Below are 9,413 nucleotides of genomic sequence, written 5' to 3'. Positions count from 1 at the left end.
CTCATATTTTTGTATTTTTTTCTATGGTATATGAAACGTACATACAAAATTTCATCAGCCTACAACTTATTTTCAAAGAGTAGGTAAGTGGTAATATTCTGACTCATGCTCTTTTAGTAAATGACTTTTCATGAAAAGCCCAATAACTTTCTACATGATGGTCGAACCAATTTGGTATTAATTTTATTCGATGGGGAGTTAAAAAAATACCTCGAAATCATGTATCATATTAATAATAATGTTTCATTACCTATATTATGATATGTAACAAATCGAGTGCAACATAAAAAAAACTCTTGTACCTACCCTTCCGGATGGAATACAAAGTGGCCCAATATCTCAAAATAATTCTTATATTGAGTACTACCAACGATGTAAATTTCATGCTTTTATCCACAAAGTGCATGATTTTGTTGCTAAGCCGCCCCTCTTTTTAGAGTTCAAATGATTTTTAAACATTTTATGTACAAAGTTGGTGAAAACAAGGTTAAAACAACCTAAAATTCGTTCTTCAAAGATAACAACAGTTTCTTAAACGAGTTCGAGTTTCAAAAAATTTACTCGGTAGGGTTTTTTTTCCATTAAAGTGCATTCTTTACCAAAAAATCAGAATCGTTGGACCCGATTTTTTCATAAATAATGAAATTAAAAATAATCTTGGCCAGCAATATTGTAATAACTATTATTATTTAATACCTAAACCCAAAATTTCAAAAAAAAAAAATAATCAATTTCTAGTTTTCAAAAAATCGATTTATTCAAATTGTTAGGTACATATATTGAAAGTGCCGTTATGAATGATTTTGCAAAATAAAAAGTGCATTAAGGTCCTCTTTCACTTTCGATTCTATCCGCTGGAGTAGAATCGAAAACTTTCCAAGCAGAGCTGCTCACCAGCGAGAATTGTTGCGCGGTAGTTTATTTAAGCATTTAAGCATTAAATGCTTAATGGCTTAAGGACATATGTAATTAGAGAAAATTCAAGATGGATTTCTCATATTTTAAAAAATTAAGCTAAGAGTAGTTTTGGTTAGACTGGCTAAGACATAAGCTGGAAGCCTTTTGCTTTAATATGAGCTTTCTTATTTCTTTCGCTTGCTAGAAAATGTAACTGAACAAAATAAAAAAAGGAATTTGAAAAGTACAAAGTAAAAAGTACTTTACCAAAGTGTTATACTAGTTTTTGCTTTTGATAAAGAAGCAGGGTTATTTTCAAAATCCTAAAAGAGATCAAATAATTAAACAAAAAAAGAAGAATAGGAGAAAAAAGGTGACCAAATCAATATTTGTTTGTCAAATTTAAGAATTGTATAATGCATTCTGAAACTTATAAAAGCTACCGAATGCACACATTTTTCATTTTGAATCAAACTCTATCAAACGTTTTTAAATTATCAAGTGCAAAAATCCGTTTTTTTGGTCAATGCAAAGCTGGCATTTCTTGAATTTATAAATTGATCCGAATTTCTATGATACTGGAAAGAAAGCCGTAAGATTGCATTGTTGAAATGGGATGGTAGTTGCTTTTTTTATCGTAAAAGAATACCTTCTCCGACGAGAATAAAAACCAAGAGTGAACTGTTGATTTAAATGTCTGCACTGGAGGCAGGTAACTATTGAAGCTATCTCATTAACAAAAAAAAGAGTGGCAAAAACTTAACTTAAAGAGCTTATCCTAATTTCAGTACATATGTCTTACGAAATTTAACCCCTTTTTCACTATATGTATTTTCCAATTTAAACAAACTTCTTTAACATACTGTCAACGTAACTACTGTGCAAGGCTTAGATAGCATACCAGCTTCAAAATTATAACCAGGCTGACGATGACGATGACGCTGATCCAGAACGACAATGACTACCGGCAACGACAAGGATAAAAGTTATACGATTCCAACTTAGTTGGTGCCGTTCCGAGGAGTACAGCGACAACGACGACGATGATGACTACCACTATACGACTTCGACTACCATGATGATGATGATGATGTGTATTCTCGTCCCATAACTACCCACTTCGACTGCACAGAGAAAGCCCCCGAATCGTTTTCATCGTCTCTCTCTCATCCCTTCTAGTCTTAATAATTTGTCAGCGACGGATTGTGCAGACTGTGAAGTGAACTGTGCACGAGATTTGTTTAATGGTTGCCCTCGCTTCTGGCACAAAATTTCAACTGCCATCCTTATAGCCTCATTCCATTCGCCAACCGCATCAACATGCTAAAAGTGCCGGCAGTTCTGTTTTACGTTCGTGTGATCCCTCAACGTTCTGCTGTTGTGCTCTGTGTGTCGGTTGCCAGCAGCTCTAGGGCGGCATATCGGCGGCAATAGCGGAGTAAACGGGTATGCTTATTGAGGGTGTTTTTTTTTTTTTTTATATTCGTCCCAAACCACTCAATCTACCCTAACCTCAAACCCCAATGCTGTTAACTAAGTTGCTCAACTTTTGCTTGCTTCTGAACTTTTACTTCTTCATGCCCGATGATTGTTCGTCGGGACTTTGGGTTCAGTGGCAGAAAAAAAATTTTCAACACAGAAAAAAAAAAAACAAGTATAAAGGAAATTTATAAAAGATAGAGAGAAATATTTTTCTGCTTTTGCAAACATATACATTCAAACAAATGACTATACGTGTATATGTGTATGTGTTTATAAAGAACGAAAAGGTATCCTGGATGGGTAATTATGTATTTCACATTTTTAATAATTTTCTTTTGTAGAAAGTGCTTCTTAACACCAAGGCCATATTTGGAATACTCGGATACATAGTTTTGATGTTAATAAGAAGAATCTCGAAAAGAAATATTAAAAAAACATGAATGTTTTGTTGGTTAAAAGAACTGTTTTATTGTTTTCCAGTGTTTCAATTTGTTCTTTGAAAAAAAAAAGTTATTATTATTTCGTCATAAATTCATAAATTTTAGGGTTTTGGTCACTTGGGTGTATACGTAACTAAAAAATATGAACATTCGAAATTTTCATAAAAACATTATTAACCCATTAAACATCAGTATCAGTAATGAACTAACCCTTTTTGTGATGTTTTTAGTATTGATCAAGTTGTCTCATGAAAATCGAAAACATGAAAATGATTTAGAATAAAAAATCGATGACGTTCAAATCTTCTAAGCAGCTTGCTTTTTATAAGACAAATTTCGCCCAGAGATTAGATGATCTTCGTGCTTCAAAAACAAAATTCAATGCACTTGTTGTCCATTTCAAACATAGTGTCAGTTTCGTTATCAATAAAAAAATGATCAGATTAATGAGAACTAACATCAAAGTCTGCAAAGTAAATTAACTATTGATTTTATTCAAGAGGAAAACAAACGATCAATGACCAATCTGATATGAAATAGCTTATACTTATATGACACATTTGATGTCGTATTTCAATAAAACCATCATCATTATTTAGCCATCAATAAAACTTTTTATGATTTATTTTGCTTAAAACCATTTATATAAAAACTTTTATTTAAATGATGTGAACCTTGTTCTTATTCAACTAACTGCGTCTAGGTACAATATGATTGCAAGAACAACTTAAGACAGCGTATAAAAAAATCAACAGTTCAGGGATTTGTCTTTTGTACGAGATTTGTCTTTTGCACAAGAGGTCCAAGGTTTAAATCTCAAGATAGCCCAATACTTTTTTACTTTTATATTTTTTACTTTTATACTTTTTTACTATTATATTTTTTGCTTTTATTTTCTTTTGCTTACCTACAAATAATTTTTAAAGTACTTTATGTTTATGCTTTTGTGCAATCAAAACAAATAGGTTTATCACATAAAATTATCGTCCTTAAACCTTATTTACAGCCAACAATTTTTTTGTGGAATTTATAAAAATGGTGCAACATGTAAACATCATTTTGAGAGGTCTTAATAGAAAATACAAAATAAAATCTTTTACTTTCATCAAAAGAAAATCCATTGATTAAAGGTATGGGTACTACCTATGGTAAATTGCAAAACAGCTTTGAAGTTGGATCAAAATGAAAAAAACTAAGAAAAAAAGTATAAACATGATAAATTATTATTTCGGATTATTCCAACAATAAACTTCAACATTAGTTTCCCGGTGACCACGCACAATACAATTTGTTCCGAAACGTTCGGGGTGAGTACGAAACTGCACTCTGAAATAATTTAAACGCGGAATAATACGAACAAAATTTGTATCATCTCTAATAATAACCGCGAAAGTCTAAAAAGTTATAAAAGGTATAAAGTTAACTTCTAAACTAATGACACTAGATAAAAGGCATTATCATGATTTAAGTTGTAGTTTGACACATTAAACCGTTGGAAAAAAATATTCTTCCGTTCTCATTCTCAACGCTTTAAATTATATTAATTTTAATATGATATTAATCATACATATAAATGCAATTTATTTTTACTTAAATTCAATTAAAAATGTAGTGCACTTTCTAATTTGATTTTTCGGTCGTTATAGTCGTTTTCAAGGAAATTGAAATATATAATACGAAAAATTTGTATGGGAGGTGCAAGCCCTTAGCAAAGTATTAAAAAAAAAAACCCAACCTTGAAATTACAAAAAAATTAACTGTAATCAAACAAAAATTCTACCAAAACTATCCAAATGTTTAGGCTCTAGCTCGTTTACAGATTGACGGACCGTCGAAGCTGGACTTTAGAACGGTATGACGAAAACGAATTCTTGCTTTAAATAGTCTTTTGAATAGTCCCTTTGAATGGAACAAATTCGTTCAAGAGTTTTTATTGCGGAAAGCCATTGGGTCATTTATGAGAAAGCTGCTGCACTGTTCGGTTTTCAGTTTTTTTGATTTAACTCGAAAGTCAATCTTAACTTTAAAATGGTTTGAAGACACATTTCGTAGAAAATTTAGTTTTCTATAAAAATTAGATGGTTGAAAAATTTTGAAAATTAATTTGGACTAAGCGAAAACAGGTAATATTTTTTTTTTTTCATTTTTTCTTCCGATTCTTTAATTTGCCTTCATCCGAACTTGGCTCTTTGTTCGGTTTTTCCGTTACAAAAAAAAAATCCTGCAACTACATTATAAGAAACGTGAAATCTATCCTGATGACTAATTTTTAGCTCTCATCGTTGAAATATCATTCTTTCAAGTTTTGAAAACTTTTGATGTCTTTTAGACGTGGACCATCTGTAAGTAATTTTTGAATAAAATAACGTGAAATTCGAACTTTGTTAACCATTTCTCATTGCTAGACTAAATCTGTTAAAAAACTCGTTGTGATCATCTTTTACCTCTGCCATACTCATCACTTGTCAAATTTTACAAACCACACATCAACAAATTTCTCACTCGATCGTAGGTCATGGCTCATGACCAATGCATACCCTTTTTAGACTGTATTTACTTTAATCCACTATCACGTATTTTCCTCGCCTATATTTTTGTGTCTTCTGTTGAAATGTGCTTCATCGATTACTCCTTAAAGCATTTACATCAGATGTCTCATCTCACAACCCAAATCACTTACGTTAGTATGAACTGTGTGGCATACAGCAACTTACTACAACAACAAAAAAAAAAACTTATATACATTCACACACATCTATGTACATCTACAACTGCAGGATACTTTACTATAGCCATCAGCAAGCCGCAGATGATGCTGACATCCAGATCCACATTGTGTTTCCGACGAACAAAATAAAAATATATCTCGAAAAAAAAGAAAAATAAACGAAAAGTGAACTCTCCCTGCTAAAGCACAAGTGTACAATTCAAGCCAACAGGCTTGGATAGATACATCACATATAGATTGGGCTCAAAGTATAGATAGTTTAATGCTGGGAATGCTGCTGCTTCGTGTTAGGCAAAAGCAAAGCAAGGCGACCCCAAAAAAACCCCCCATTAACTCTCATCCTTTCAAAGTTATTTGCCAACCTCATCCTCCAACCACCCATCCGCTCTATTCATTTGGACTGCCGTCGTAGTCGTCGTCGTCATCTCACAGGTCCTTAATGCTTGCACCACCAAAGCTATAAGTATCTATATCTATCTAACTATAGCACTGGCAAACTCGATGCTCTTGGATATGAAATCATGGCACTTGGGACAGAGTGCCGAGTCAAGCTCCTCCGTCCGTAGTCCTTTAGTCCTTATAGTCGCTCTATAGTCAGTAGTAGGTAGTTGTTGTTGTTAGGATATGCTTGTATAGATATATAGGAAAACAGCAGCAGTTGCTGCTTAAATACGTGCGGCACCAACTCTGGCACCATTGCCAGCAACTCAACTCGACTCGATTCGACTCGTGCACCCAACCCAGTGATATAGATGTATCTGTGGAGCATAATCATACGTCAATACTCCGCAGATACTATAAGCGTTCCGTTTCGTTGTTATTCAGAGGTGTGAAAGCATTTCCCAAGCAAGTTATGCTCTGCTTTTTCACCCCAACCACCACCGCCCCAAAGACCACCCAGACAGTTGAGAGTTGTAGTAGTCGAGGCAGGCAGTAAGGATCGTAGTCGTGTATCCTTGCCATATCCTGGCTGTAGTAATTTTTTTTTTTTTTTTTTTTTACTTTATTTTTTGGTTCAATGTGTTTTCGTCGTTGTCATCATGGAAGTGAAGATGGCTCGTGCTGTGGATTTGATCCTGGAAGTTAGAAGAAAAGGAGCAACAGCAACAAAAAAGAAAAAACCTGAAAGCTTGGAAAGGATTTAGAGGGTGGCTGGCAATGGATTTATCTATGACCGTAGCATATTTTGCTCCTTCGGCTGCCGATGCTGATGCTGCTTCATCTGAACCGTGTTTGCTGCTTTGTGTCGTGTATACGGTCGGTGTGCATCTGCACAGGAGGAGATTATTTTCACGTAGTTGGTCTGAAGAGCTCTAAGACCTAGGTTACGCCGTATACCTTTTGTAGATAGCCATAGAAAGAGGTGGTGGTGCAGTGTGCAGCAGCAGCAGCAGCACCGGTTACGGTAGCAACGTTTGGTTCTGCATAAATCAGACGGACACGGCACACAAAAAGCTTTGCGGTGAACTTACTTTGAAAACCTCTTTTTAATGGGGACTATGCTTGGTGTTGGTTGGTGTAAGGTAAAAAGGGTTTAAGCCTTGTCATGCCTTTACTGCTTTTGCTGGCTTGCCATGCAGTGGTAATGGTGGGATACTGCTTCGGCACATTCTCAATTCATACCGACGACTTATAATAGGACCTGCCGTGCCGATGTACGGAAGAGTTAAGATTTATGCCCTGAAGATGGGGTATTTTTTTTTTTGTCCATGAGTTCGAATATACCTACATATAGTTACCACCTGTCTTTTGAGGTATATATAGAGAGCGTTGCGCTTGGATTGATCTTTGGCATACACAGGAAAGGGCTAGGTGGACGACAGGTAGTTATCCTTGATGATTCTCGTTGCAGCCTGATTAAATAGCTAGAGTTTTATTTCTTTTTTGTTGGTAGGTATCTACTCCATCCATCTTGCGGTATAGTTTGAAGTGGCTGGTGTGTATTGAGAAGGATGAAAGACAGAACGAGTGCAGGCATCACTTGTTATCTATCCACTTGGGCATCAATTAGAAATCAAAATAGGTTCCATAGGTCCTTATGGAAAGGATATGCTCTATGCATGTTGTGTTGATGCACCTGTGCTAAGCGTTCAAGTTAAGTTTTAGCAAGTTTGTTTTTGCAAACTATAAAGGAGAACCATAGCAAAAGCAAGGGGAGAGTTGGTTGGGTTGATGATGTGATGAGGTAACGGATAAAATGGAAATTATTCTCAAGGGATGAGACTAGAAGGAGGATGAGGTTATGTTGTTTGTGTGTTCTTACGGAAGTTAAGGGAGTGTTTTTTTTTTTTTTCTTTGAAGTTTTCATGGGACTTTAGGACTTTTGGCCCGGTTTTGTGTTGTCATGGAAGTTTTAATTTGAAATGATTTGCACCAGAGAGAGAGATGGGATATGGACATGAAAGTGGGTAATCTAGAAAATAAGTAGTAGTATCGTAGAGAGTGTGTACCTATACAAGACAAGAACGACGATGGTTTTTGGTGAAGTTAAGGAAGCAAAAGGGTAATTAATGGAATTAATGTAATCAGGATCGCTGGTGCTGGGTTGGTGTTTAATTTTTTGATCGTCTGGTGTTAAGTCAGGCGTGAAATGGGGCTACTTTTGAAAAAATGGAGTAGTGACTAGTGAGTTTAGAAACTGTTGAAAGTGTTGTGTTTTTTTTAGTTTAAAGTTTTTATATCAAAGAAAATGAAACAAGTAGGTTATTGTTAAAGGGGCTTTTGGAATTAGAGACTTTGAAAACTAAAAACTTAGTACAAAAGCTTTTTAGAAAAATAGATTATATGATTAGACAAATTAATTCATGCAAATTGAACGTCATCCAAAGTTCTCACATTCTTTTGTTATTCCGAGGTTTCTGCGCCAATTGACTATTTCCTATTCATGTACAGACTAATCGAACTTCATTTATGTGTAGTTTTATTAAGTACATATATAAAATTAATTATTTCATGTTCTTATTTTATTTAATACTTTCTAAGTTATAGCATTTTGGCATATTTAAAGGAGCATAGAAAACTCACCAAAGAACAATATGCTTCTTCTGTTTTGCAGCAATACAAAAATTCGTATCAATTTGCTTAGTTTAAAATTAGTTGGTCACTGTGGCGTATGAGTAACATTTATTTGTTTTTTGGTTAAGAAAAATGTCTCCTTTTCTAAAGAAATAAATAAATAATTTAATTTAGTAGCCAATTTCCTGACCATTAACATTATGACGTAGTGAAACATAAATTTCAGCTAAAAAAAAGCTATGTCTTGATTTCTTTTATTGAGATTCATTTTGAGAAAAAAATTAATTTATATCTGTATATTATTTTGTATACATATTTTTTTGGAAAAAAATTTATCCATATACCTACAAAATTTTAAAAAAATTAATTAAAATCAAAGAAATTGCAATTTGTTTAAAAATTCCATAAATGTTTGTTTTGAAATTTTGTTTTGATTTATGTATATTATATTTTGTTCAAAAAATTCGTTGAAATCGAACAACTGGAAAAAGTCAAAAATGCATCGTTATGATTTTTCGTTTTTGTTCTCAAAAACAGTTTATGAGAAAATTCCAATATTTATAAAATGTTTTTTAAAATCTATCTCATTCCTAACTAGATTTTAAAACAAAACAAAATCTGGTTTCCATCAAACTCAACTTTACCAAATTTGAATAAAATCCGTCCACCACCAATTTTCAGGCATTCGCAGGGGTTTTTTGTAAAGATAGACTAACAGACGCAAAAACCGAAGAAAGAAAATTGAGTTTAATTTTTATTAAATCCAAAAACATTATGTTCTGTTTTTTTTTAACCATTTTAAGGCAATGTGCGTATATAAATAATTAAAAATAATTCATTGAAATCGTTTA

This window comes from Episyrphus balteatus, chromosome 1 (genome assembly GCF_945859705.1).
Source record: "Episyrphus balteatus chromosome 1, idEpiBalt1.1, whole genome shotgun sequence".
Lineage (NCBI taxonomy): Eukaryota > Metazoa > Arthropoda > Insecta > Diptera > Syrphidae > Episyrphus > Episyrphus balteatus.
The sequence above is the reverse complement of the archived record's forward strand: the minus strand, read 5'-3'. Positions refer to the sequence as shown.